At 42.8% G+C, this 10,969-nt stretch overlaps 1 long non-coding RNA gene across 1 annotated transcript in view; it reads left to right on the top strand.

Annotated features, from left to right (window-relative positions):
- The window catches only part of LOC123961717, a 40,494-nt gene extending 33,862 nt beyond the window's left edge, over positions 1 to 6,632 (top strand). The window contains exon 3 of the long non-coding RNA XR_006822761.1: positions 6,250 to 6,632. This is a non-coding gene — a long non-coding RNA (uncharacterized LOC123961717). The remainder of the gene's footprint in view (positions 1 to 6,249) is intronic.
- Positions 6,633 to 10,969: the final 4,337 nt, after the last annotated feature.

The following is a 10,969-nucleotide window of genomic DNA, read 5'->3' as shown; positions in this document are numbered from 1 at the left end:
CTTACTACCCCACCAGAGCACTGCGCTCCCAGAATGCAGGGTTACTTGTGGTTCCTAGAGTCTCCAAAAGTAGACTAGGAGCCAGAGCGTTCAGCTATCAAGCTCCTCTCCTGTGGAACCAGGTTCCAGTTTGGGTTCAGGAGGCAGACACCATCTCCACATTTAAGAGTAGGCTTAAGACTTTCCTCTTGGATAAAGCTTATAGTTAGGGCTGGCTCAGGTGACTCCTGAACCATCCCTTAGTTATGCTGCTATAGGCCTAGACTGCCGGGGGATTTCCCATGATGCACTGAGCTCCTCTCTCCTCTACTTTCTCTCCCTCTGTATGCAACCTCATCCCATTATTGCATGTTACTAACTCACCTTCTCCCCTTTCCAGTAGTCTTGTGCTTTCTCGTCCCTCTCCTCTCCTCCTATCACTTCCTGCAGGTGTTTCTGGCTCTGGAGCTGTGGAGTCTGGATCTGTGGTTGCGGGTCGCCTGCTGCCCCCGTTTTCCTGCTCGACACCATATGCTACAACTATTGTTACTAGTCCTATGGTTATTGTTATTATCATCATTAACATTACGATTATTATCATTAACACTACTTTAAATATCTGTACCATTTTTCATTCAGTCTATAGCAAAATCACCTTTACTGTCTGTACCTCTGGGTGTATATTGTGTAGGCACCCGCCCTTCACCACGAACCGGTCGAGGCAGATGGCCGTCCACCCTGAGCCATGGTTCTACTCGAGGTTTCTGCCTTTTCCTTGCCTCGGTCGCCTAGTGCTTGCTCTTGGTGGGAATTGTTGTGCTTCTGTAAATAACATCACAGAGTACGGTCTAGACCTGCTCTTTTATGAAAAGCGCTGTGAGATAACTGTTGTTGTGATTTGGCACTATATAAATAAAATTGAATTGAGTATTATTCAAACTTGAAGTTGTAAAGTTTAAGCTCAACAAACCTGTTGACCAATATGGCAAATATAACAGAGAAAGTTATACACAGCATTTTTGATGACGGTGGGATTAATACACTGAACTTCAAAAAAATATGAAAAAGGGCTTTATTGACACCAAAACAATTAGCTAATGGAGTCACATTAGTTTTGATCTGATGGAAGGATTGGGAGTATAATACTTATTGAATGATATTCCAAAATATGAATACACTCCTAGACCCTGTGTCACAACCTGCTCTTCTACCAAGGAAGGTACAGCAAGTCTGCTTGGGAAAATTATAGGCACTGTTTCTGTATCCTGTGGCTGCATATGTACAGTTTGTTTGGAAGAGCATTTTGAGATCTTCTGGAATCAGCATGTTCAGTAGTGCAAGCTGAATTACATTTCAATCATGTTTAAATCTTGTCCAATTGTATTATTACTTTTCAGACTTAAAAATAATTAGCTGGAATTGGATGTGCTAAAAAAAGAAGTAAAATCTGACTCTAGTCTCTCTCTGAACATTGCATAAGACAGTCCTGATTGTTTTTTGTGTATTGCAAGAGATTGAATCAGGTCGGACCAGGGTCAGTGTTAATGGCAGTGTCCTGTTTCTGCTCAATTCTGTGAGCAGCAGCGACACAGGCAGACAGGAGCTACCTTAGTATTCTTCAGAAAATGTATGTGACCTGGTCTTGGCTTAATAAGTTCCTGCATAATCTAGGGCTGTGTTAGCAAACTGAAAGACACCTTCTTGTACTCTACATAATTTAAAAAAAGATTGAGATTGGCTTGCCTTATTCAAAATTATATACATTTCATTTGTAATTCCCTTTAGACTTTTGTTTGCTGACTTAAAATATGTACATGTCACAGAGGCTTATCGTTGTTGGGTTTCCAGCCTGACTTGTATGAATGGTGCAGACATTTAAATGTGCCCTCAGCCTTCTCCCTTTAAGGATCAGTGGCGTGGGTCACTTTGATCTCTCAACCCCTGTCTTTCAAGTTCTCTACCTTGTCTAAAATGTGCCTTATCAGAAAGAGAGGGCGTGGATTGAGGGGGAAAGAAAACCATGTGCATTACTGCTTGGATAGCAAATTTCTGGTTAATCCCCTGAACCCTGCTGATAGCAAGGCTTCCAGTGCATCATTACTCTTTCATGTGTCAAGCAAGAGTCTGGGTTGTCATCACTGACAGAGAAAGTGTCAATGGGGATGTTTACATCAATAATTAAAACTGAGGGCTCAGAGAGTAATAACAGTTGAGGTTCGGTTTGGTGTTAGCCTTTCATATTTGCTGCAATTTGTCCCTGAGCCATCCATTACCGACACATTTCCCAAAGTGCTGCATTGTTGATGTGCTGCAGCTTGTGATACCAAAGCTTAAAGGAGAGTGGAGAGAGATTGTCTCTGCTTGTTTTTGTTTCTTCTGCCTGATTTTTTTTTTTCGACCTAACAAAATTTCATGGACCAGGTGTAATGTTAGGCCTGAAATGTTTATTTAAACAGGGTTTAAACTTAGGTGACAGGATACCAAGTGGTACCAAAAGGTTTGACTTGGACAGGTGGCTTGGTTAGATAAAAAGTCAATGCAACAGTTGCAGATTTGTCTCGGACAGTACAATTGTAGGCAAAACGTGTCTGCAAGAGTAGGAAATATTTAAAATTAGAAGAATATTTGCTTTTTGCTCTTTTTATGAAGAAGAGAAGAAAGGGACAGAATTATAATTTGTATTTATAATTGTAATTTGCCTGAAATGGTCAAATCACTATGTGCCTCCTAATTTCAGCTCTCAGATCTTTTTCAATGGCGTCACTTTGGAAGTCAAAAGCTTCATGGAGAACCCAAAACAAACAGGACTATATTGTTTCTCTGTACCATAACGATATTAATAGTGTTAATACTTGTTTGAGACCAGAGCCGGATGGAACTAGGTTGATTTGAAAAGTGAATATGTAATGCTTTTCTCATCCTCAACTGTTACATCTCTGTGGTTGAAGAAGCCAACCCTCAATGCTCAGTGTTGTTGGGCCACTGGGAAGCACCCAGATGTGACTGTTAAACTATTTAAATAGTAAGCAGATGAAGTGGGAAGTGTGAACAGCAAGTAAGATCAGTTGACTTTTCTTGGATGTAAAAGGGGTGCAGCAATGGGCCCATCAGGACATAAAGGTCCTCATTTGAATCCACAGTGTCATGGTCCCTCCTCCAGGCAGACAGCTGTCACCAGACATCTTCAATAGCAAACCTCACTTAGGGCGTTGAAATCTAGTCCTATTTAAAGTAAATCTCTTGTGATCATGATATAAATGTCAACGAGATGTACTGCATACACCAACGTCAGACGAATGGGAGTCACAAGGGCATTTTTTGTTGGTCTTGCCAGAGAGGACTAAGCCACATTTACTAAGGCCACGGGACAGAACTACGTCTGAGAATTGCAAAGACTGACTTTAGCCTGATGGTTAGAAAAAAAAGACAAATAAAACTTAAGTTTATAGAAAGCCATATCAGATTCCCCCTCCTTTTTATTTGTAAATGATTAAGATATCAAGGAATTTTCTTTATCATTATAAATATCATTGTAACACAGGGTTTGGTAAAGTTATGATTAAATGAAATATAAATAAATGTAATGTAAATGAAATATATGTTTAGTAAAATGAAAATGTACTAAAATGGAAATGTTTTTTGAAATTGGTTAAGCTATAGCTGAGGGAATAATTGGGCCTGTAATGAACCTTAAACATGAGGAATGTGACAAACGTGTGACATCTTCATTTGAAAAATGAATAGAAATACTCCTGGTTGATAATAAAGCCAGAAAGCCAAACTTGTCAGTAGATGTCATGGGTAAATTGTGGTCAGGTTATGTTAACAGGTGGTCAGTAGCCAAACTAATAGTCATTGTTGGACCGCAGTTGTACTGGACTCGATCAGTGAAAATGGATAAAACCATAAAATGTCCATAAAATATTTCCATAAAATATTCTCAACCTAAGTACTGGGAGAAATCACCCCAAAACACAATTCTCAATACACAAGTCCCCCTATTACTATTGACTGCGTAGGGTCACGAAGGAGCTGCTTGCCTCACTGCTTGCAGCGGGAAAAAACAGTGTAGTGTGATTTATGATGTTAATCATTAGCAGGAGAAGGAGAGGAAGCATAGGGGGAGAGGAGAGAAGCTGCAGTGCTTGATGGAGTGTGTCCCCTCTGCTTGAGCCAAGCCTACAGTTGGCTCCACACAGAGAGGCTGAGCCCACTGCTGTCAGATGGCGCGAGATGGACAGCGACTAGTGACATACACGCATTCATCGCAGCACTGTAGACAAGAACACCATCATAGTTGAGTCCAAACAACTTGAAGACCATGACTCAATCCAGAATACGTCAATGTTGAATCCAAAGGGGGCTGAGACAAAAAAAACAAAACAAGCCTAGAGCCAATCAAGCAGTATTCAAAAACAAAACAGGAGTTGTAGATTTTCTCTAATGGTAACAATAAATCACAAATTATAAAGTAGCTCTCTATGGTCTCAAAGTTTCCAACTTGTGGCACTTTTCAATTGTTTTTAGCTTTGACAGCTGATTGAATATTCACTTTGACCACACTGATTGGGATGTAGCCAGAACCCAATCAGAATTTAGAGAAATAACAACAGCTGTGTAGTTTACAGCAAGGGTGGATTTTTCATGTCACTGGTGGGTTGGTGTGTGTGTGGTGTGAACGAAATGATCTCATTACTACAAAGTTTGATGGTTATCTACCACCCGACCTTGTTGTCCTCCAATGTTGTCTGTTCTCCTCCTGTGTGGTCTACCACCTCGTTGTCCTCCTGAGTTGTTGAGAGACGCAGGGCATCCCTGAAACCAGAGTAACTCACTCTCAATCCTGCCTGCATGTGCAAGTTGCAAGAGGAGAGAGAGAGAAACGCTGTGCTGCTGATTGAGATTACTCTGAGCAGCATGCATGGGAATAAATAAACCTACAATATAGTAATAGACTTTTGTATATTTCTCACTTTCCCCCTGATGGTCTGAATATTGCACTTTCCCTCTACGTGGCTTAGGGCTGCAGCTAACTATTATTTTAGTAATCAAGTATTTTAGTAATCAAGTATTCTCAATTATTTTATCAATTCATTGAGTAATCAGATAAGAAATACTTGCTTAGCGCCCCCCCCCCTGTATTGTGATCAGCTACGTAACTAATATCACTGTCATGTAACAACCTAAACCCGTGGACTAACCAGTGGGTGAACAGTAACAACAAATGCACAGTTATACATTTACAGCTAAAAGTGGCTTACATTTGCTAGCCTCATCTCAAATAGCAATCATGATTTACTTTAGATGCTTAAGTTAACCTTACCGTTACCTTGTTTTCGGGTCCACCATGTGGACTCATATACATAATGCATAGAGCGGGTGCTTTCTGCTCAGACGCTGAAGTATTGCTGTTGTGGAAGGCTAGTTCTGTTTTACAGCAGACACACTCTATAGAGCTGTTTTCTATTCGCTTGAAATCATCCCATACTTCGAACACTTTGTGTATTTTTCTCTGGCCTGTCTCTTCATCTTTTCTCTCTCTTTCATCCACTTTACAAACAGCACCATCAAATCACGTTGTCTCACTTGTCCACAGCGTAGTAATAATTGTCTGTGTGAAACAGAGCGCTGTATAGTTATATGGATCAAACAAAGAACACTTCCAAAATTGTCATATTGACATTGACATAGCTTCTACAGTCACTGATCTATGAATCTCTCTAGCTCTTTAGTTGCTAAATGCTCTGATAAGTTCACCAGCTTTTTGCTAACAGCGTCTGTCTAAAGTTTACCCAGCAAACCAAAACAATGAACTGAAAGATGCTATAATTGGAGTTTTCTGTGGATTTGCCACTACAAGTGAGCACTTTAACACGAGTAATTTAATCCATTGTTTCTAGAAGGAAAAAGTGATTAAAAACAAACCATCCAAAAAATAAAAATCAACCAAAAACTAACATTCTCCATTTTAATTGGGGCTAGTGTACAAATAGGCTTGATTTGTGCCATCACAGTATTAAGGATTTTGCCTTTACTGTAATCACGTGCAATTATGGTATAGAAAATATTTGTGGCCATTAATTGTGATTGTTAATGGACATACATGGTGGTTGGATGCCCATCAAACCCTTCTCAATACCAGAAACCACATTCATTGCCCAATGTGATTCCTGGCTGCTTGATACTGAACTGGCAGAATCCAAAGAGAAAAGCCAACTATACTTGAGGCATCTAACCAGCAGATCCCACCTTCTCTCTGTCACATTCCAGAGAGGAACAAGGTCTCCATCAGAAGCCGGCCGTGTTGTGAAGCATGACTAAAGTTCTGGATTTGGGGGAAGGGGAGCATTTCATATCACACAAGCTGTCAGAGAAGTTCAAAGAGGGTTCAGAGAGGAGTCAGACTTCACCTTGACGTGAGCTGTTGGTGCAAACAGAACCGAGACTCTACCTGACGTCTCGCATGCTGCAGACATTTCCGTCTCCTCGAATGGCAGGTCAGATTGCTGGTATCTCCCCTCTCATAGCAAGTTTTTGTTTTTCTTTTGGATACCTTTCGACTGCTTCAATAAAATATAACAGGCCACCGCCAAGGCAGCCAGATCTCTGGCAGTTCAGGAAGATGCATTTGTTTAGGAGAAAAGACAATTGAAGCTCACCGTGTGTACAACATGACAAATAAAGAATATATTTTTAAAAAATGTGACACATTTTGATAAATTTGGTGTGTGATTCTCTTGTTTTCTATTCGTGCCATTGCTGATTCGTCGGTCAAAGTTTATTAGACATGCTTGAGAATCCCATTTAATAGTCAACTCCTTGTCCTTGAGTAAATGACACTGAGACTTGAAATGGCTATACTCAAACAAATATAATAAAGAATAAAGACCATTCCAATTTAATGATATTGCTGACAGCTTTCACTTTAGTTATGCTCATCCTGAGAAGTCTCTGCAGGGGTCTCTGCCTGAACCTCTACCTGAAGCCTGAATTATGTGGATGACAAACTGTTCACAAATGATCCATGGGAGTGTGGGTGCATTTATGTTGCTTTCGCATTTTACTCGATGGATGATGGATGTGGGATTAGGCAGTATCATGAATCATATCAATGTTTTCCCAGTCACTGTCGAGACTTGTGCAACTAAGCCTGTTTTCTGAAAAATTCTCATCTAAAAGGCAATGGATAATACCGCAGCTTCTTATGGATTGACTTTTAAAATTTAAAACCCCAAACATCTAAGCATGAAATAATACCCCCATAATTTATAGAATGAGTCCACAAAATGCCCTTGCTACTTACTTGCGAACCATTTAGCACTAATACAAAATGATTCTATTTGTTTTGTTTGTTATTCGCTTCGTTTCTCAAAACATTTTTGATAGACAAAAATAATGGCCAAGTAAATGTCAGATTTGTTGTCGGCACTGGCCACTTTTTTCCTCCTGTCAGCAGAAAAGCTCACACAAATATGCATGCACGCACACATACACACACTCTCTCTAACGGCAGCCTCTTTCTATATTCTATTATGTCAACAACCTCAGACATCATTAGGGGCTCAGAGAAATCATCACTACACCGACCAACAACAGATAAGAATCACTGTTCTCTTTTCTCAGTAGTTTACAACCACAGATGCTTGGATCACATCAGCAAGAAAGACTGATCTGTAGGAAACAGTCGACTCATCTTTGTGTGTATGTGACCCATCTGATGTTTAGCTATAGGTAACATAGGTGCAGCCATGGATGTTGGTTACATGCTAAAAGCTACGATGCTCAGCAAATGACCTGACTATAGGTCAGTAGGGCCCTGCGATGCAGACAATGGGGACAGACTTTAGTGTTGCTGGGTCAACAAACATGTGACCTACTTGCTACTGGACGTGGCAATTGATAGTATTTTGGATAAATATAGGTATAGAGATAGATAGATATATAATATACACCGTCACCACTCCTAAATGCCTCCTCCTTTTCCAACCTTAGCTGTCTGAGTTTAGCTGTGAACCAGGGTTTGTCATTGTTATAACACACCCTGGTGGTGTTGGTATACATGTATCCTCACAGAAGCTGATGTAGGACGTCACAGCCTCTGTAAACTCATCCAGATTGTTGGTAGCCTTCTTGAAAACATCCCAGTCAGTGCAATCCAAACACACCTGAAGATCCTCAATAGCTTTACTAGTCCACTTCTTTGATGTCCTCACTACAGGTTTACAGAGCTTTAGTTTTTGCCTGTAAGCAGGAATCAGATGCACCATCACGTGATCAGTGTCCCAGTGGAGCGCGTGTGACGGCGTGATAGGCACTGCTAACTGTGGTGTAGAAGTGATCCAAAGTGTTCCCCTCTCTGGTTGGACACTTTATAAACTGTCTGTATTTGGGGAGTTCTTGGCTGAGATTTCCCCTGTTAAAGTCACCGAGAACAATAACAAGGGAGTCCGGGTTTGTCTGCACCACACACAGTATCCGGTCGGCCAGCATGCTCTGTGCGTCCTGAATGTTGGCGTGCGGCGAAATGTAAACACCGACCAGAGTGAATGAAGCAAACTCACAGGGGGAGTAAAACGGTTTACAGTTAATGATAAGAAATTCCAGATTAGGAGAACAGTGCTGCTGAATCACTGCAACGTCAGTACACCAGCCAGTCGCGGTTTGCTCTGTACAGTTGGAAGCCAGCCAGCTCCAGTGAGTCCGGTATCGGCTCACACAGCCACGTCTTCGTGAAGCACAGAACAGAAGATGAATAAAAGTCTGTTTTTCCCCACCAGAAGCTGAAGTTCGTCCAGTTTGTTGCACAGTGAGTGCACGTTGGAGAGAAATATTGCCGGTAGAGGTGTGCGGAGTCCCTGCTGGCGAAGATGCACGAGCGACTCTTTTTCCTCTCCTGCGGCGCTTCACAGCGTGAACGACAGCGAGTGAGCCCCTCACCAAAATGTCCAATAATTCCACTGATGATGCAAGAAAAGTGGGAATTAAATCTGTGGGAGTTGTTCCCCTGATGTTCATGAGCTCCTCCCTGGTGAAAGAGCTCCGGGAATCACAGCCGAAAACTGAATTAACACACAAAAACAAAACAAAGCACACCTAACATCGAGGCAGCTATACTGAGCGCCATCTTGGTTTTGCCACATACATGGATACTGGAATACTTGGAAATGTACAAGAACAACAGGACACTAATAGCCTTCATCAAGAACTCAATGGGGCTGTGAAAAACAAGTCTGGAAGCCAACTCAAAGCCAATTGCACAAGTCACCATCAAGTGCGGCGTATACCAAGGTGATGCACTATCCCCGCTGCTGTTCTACATAGGCCTGAACCCCCCTCAGCCAGATCATCACAAAGACTGGCTACGGATACCGGTTCCAAAGTGGAACAACCATCAGGCACCTCCTCTACATGGATGACATCAAGCTGTATGCCAGAAATGAGCGAGACATCGACTCAATGATCCACACTACCAGGATCTACAGCAACGATATTGGAATGTCGTTCTGACTGGACAAGTGTGGCCGCATGGTATCAAAAGATGATCAGAACCGAGGGGATTGAACTACCAAAAGGCCACATTGCAGATGTTCAGGACTGCTACAAATACCTTGGGGTGCTGCAGGCTAACGGAAACCATGAGGAGGCAGCAAAGTCCGTCACAGCCAAATACCTACAGAGAATAAGGCAGGTCCTGAAAGGTCAGCTGAATGGGGGGGGGGGAATCAAGATCCGAGCCATCAACACATACGCCCTGCCAGTCATCAGATACCCCGCTGGTATAATAAACTGGCCAAAGGAGGAGATGGAGGCTACTGACATCAAGACAAGAAAGCTCCTCACAACGCATAGAGGGTTTCACCCCAAATCCAGCACCCTGAGACTGTACACCAAGCATAGTGAGGGAGGCCGAGGGCTAGTGAGTCAAAGATCCAAGAGTACATCAGGAAGATGGCCCCCAAAGATGAAGGGCTTAGTCAATTCCTCAGGCAGCAGAAACCCAAGGGTGAGGACAAGTAAGATGAAGAACCTTCATGGAGGGACAAGCCGCTGCACGGCATGTACCACAGACAAATAGAAGAAGTGGCTGATATCAAGAAATCCTACCAGTGGCTAGAAAAGGCTGGACTAAAGGACAGCACAGAAGCACTAATCATGGAGGCACAAGAACAGGCACTCAGTACAAGATCAATAGAGGCTGGGGTCTACCACACCAGGCAGGACCCCAGGTGCAGACTGTGCAAGGATGCCCTTGAGACAGTACAGCACATAACAGCAGGGTATAAGAGGCAGGAAATGCGTACATGGAACGCCATAACCAGGTAGCTGGCATAGTGTACAGGAACATCTGCCATGAGTATGGGCTGTAAGTCCCAAAGTCAAAATGGAAGACACCTCCTAAGGTAGTTGAGAATGACAGAGCTAAGATCCTGTGGGACTTCAAGATCCAGACTGGCAAACTGGTAATAGCTAACCAACTAGACATTGTCTTGAGCGACAAACAGCAGAAGAAGGCTGCAGTGATAGATATGGCAATCCCAAGCAACATCAAGAAGAAGGAACACGAGAAGCTTGAGAAATATCAAGGGCTGAAAGCCGCACCAGCATATGGTCTCACAAGGGGTCTGAAGATCTCATCTCGGTACCTAATGGCAGTCAGGCTACCTCTGGAGAGCACATGGAGGGCTGTGCGGCCCCCCCAAAGAAATGCCACCCCACACCATTACTGACCCACCGCCAAACCGGTCATGCTGGAGGATGTTGCAGGCAGCAGAACGTTCTCCACGGCGTCTCCAGACTCTTTCACGTCTCACACATGTGCTCAGTGTGAACCTGCTTTCATCTTTGAAGAGCACAGGGCGCTAGTGGCGAATTTGCCAATCTTGGTGTTCTCTGGCAAATGCCAAACGTCCTGCTTGGTGTTGGGCTGTAAGCACAACCCCCACCTGTGGACGTCGGGCCCTCATACCACCCTCATGGAGTCTGTTTCTGA

Source organism: Micropterus dolomieu, linkage group LG22 (genome assembly GCF_021292245.1).
Source record: "Micropterus dolomieu isolate WLL.071019.BEF.003 ecotype Adirondacks linkage group LG22, ASM2129224v1, whole genome shotgun sequence".
NCBI lineage: Eukaryota > Metazoa > Chordata > Actinopteri > Centrarchiformes > Centrarchidae > Micropterus > Micropterus dolomieu.
This window is presented reverse-complemented; position numbering and strand designations above follow the sequence as displayed.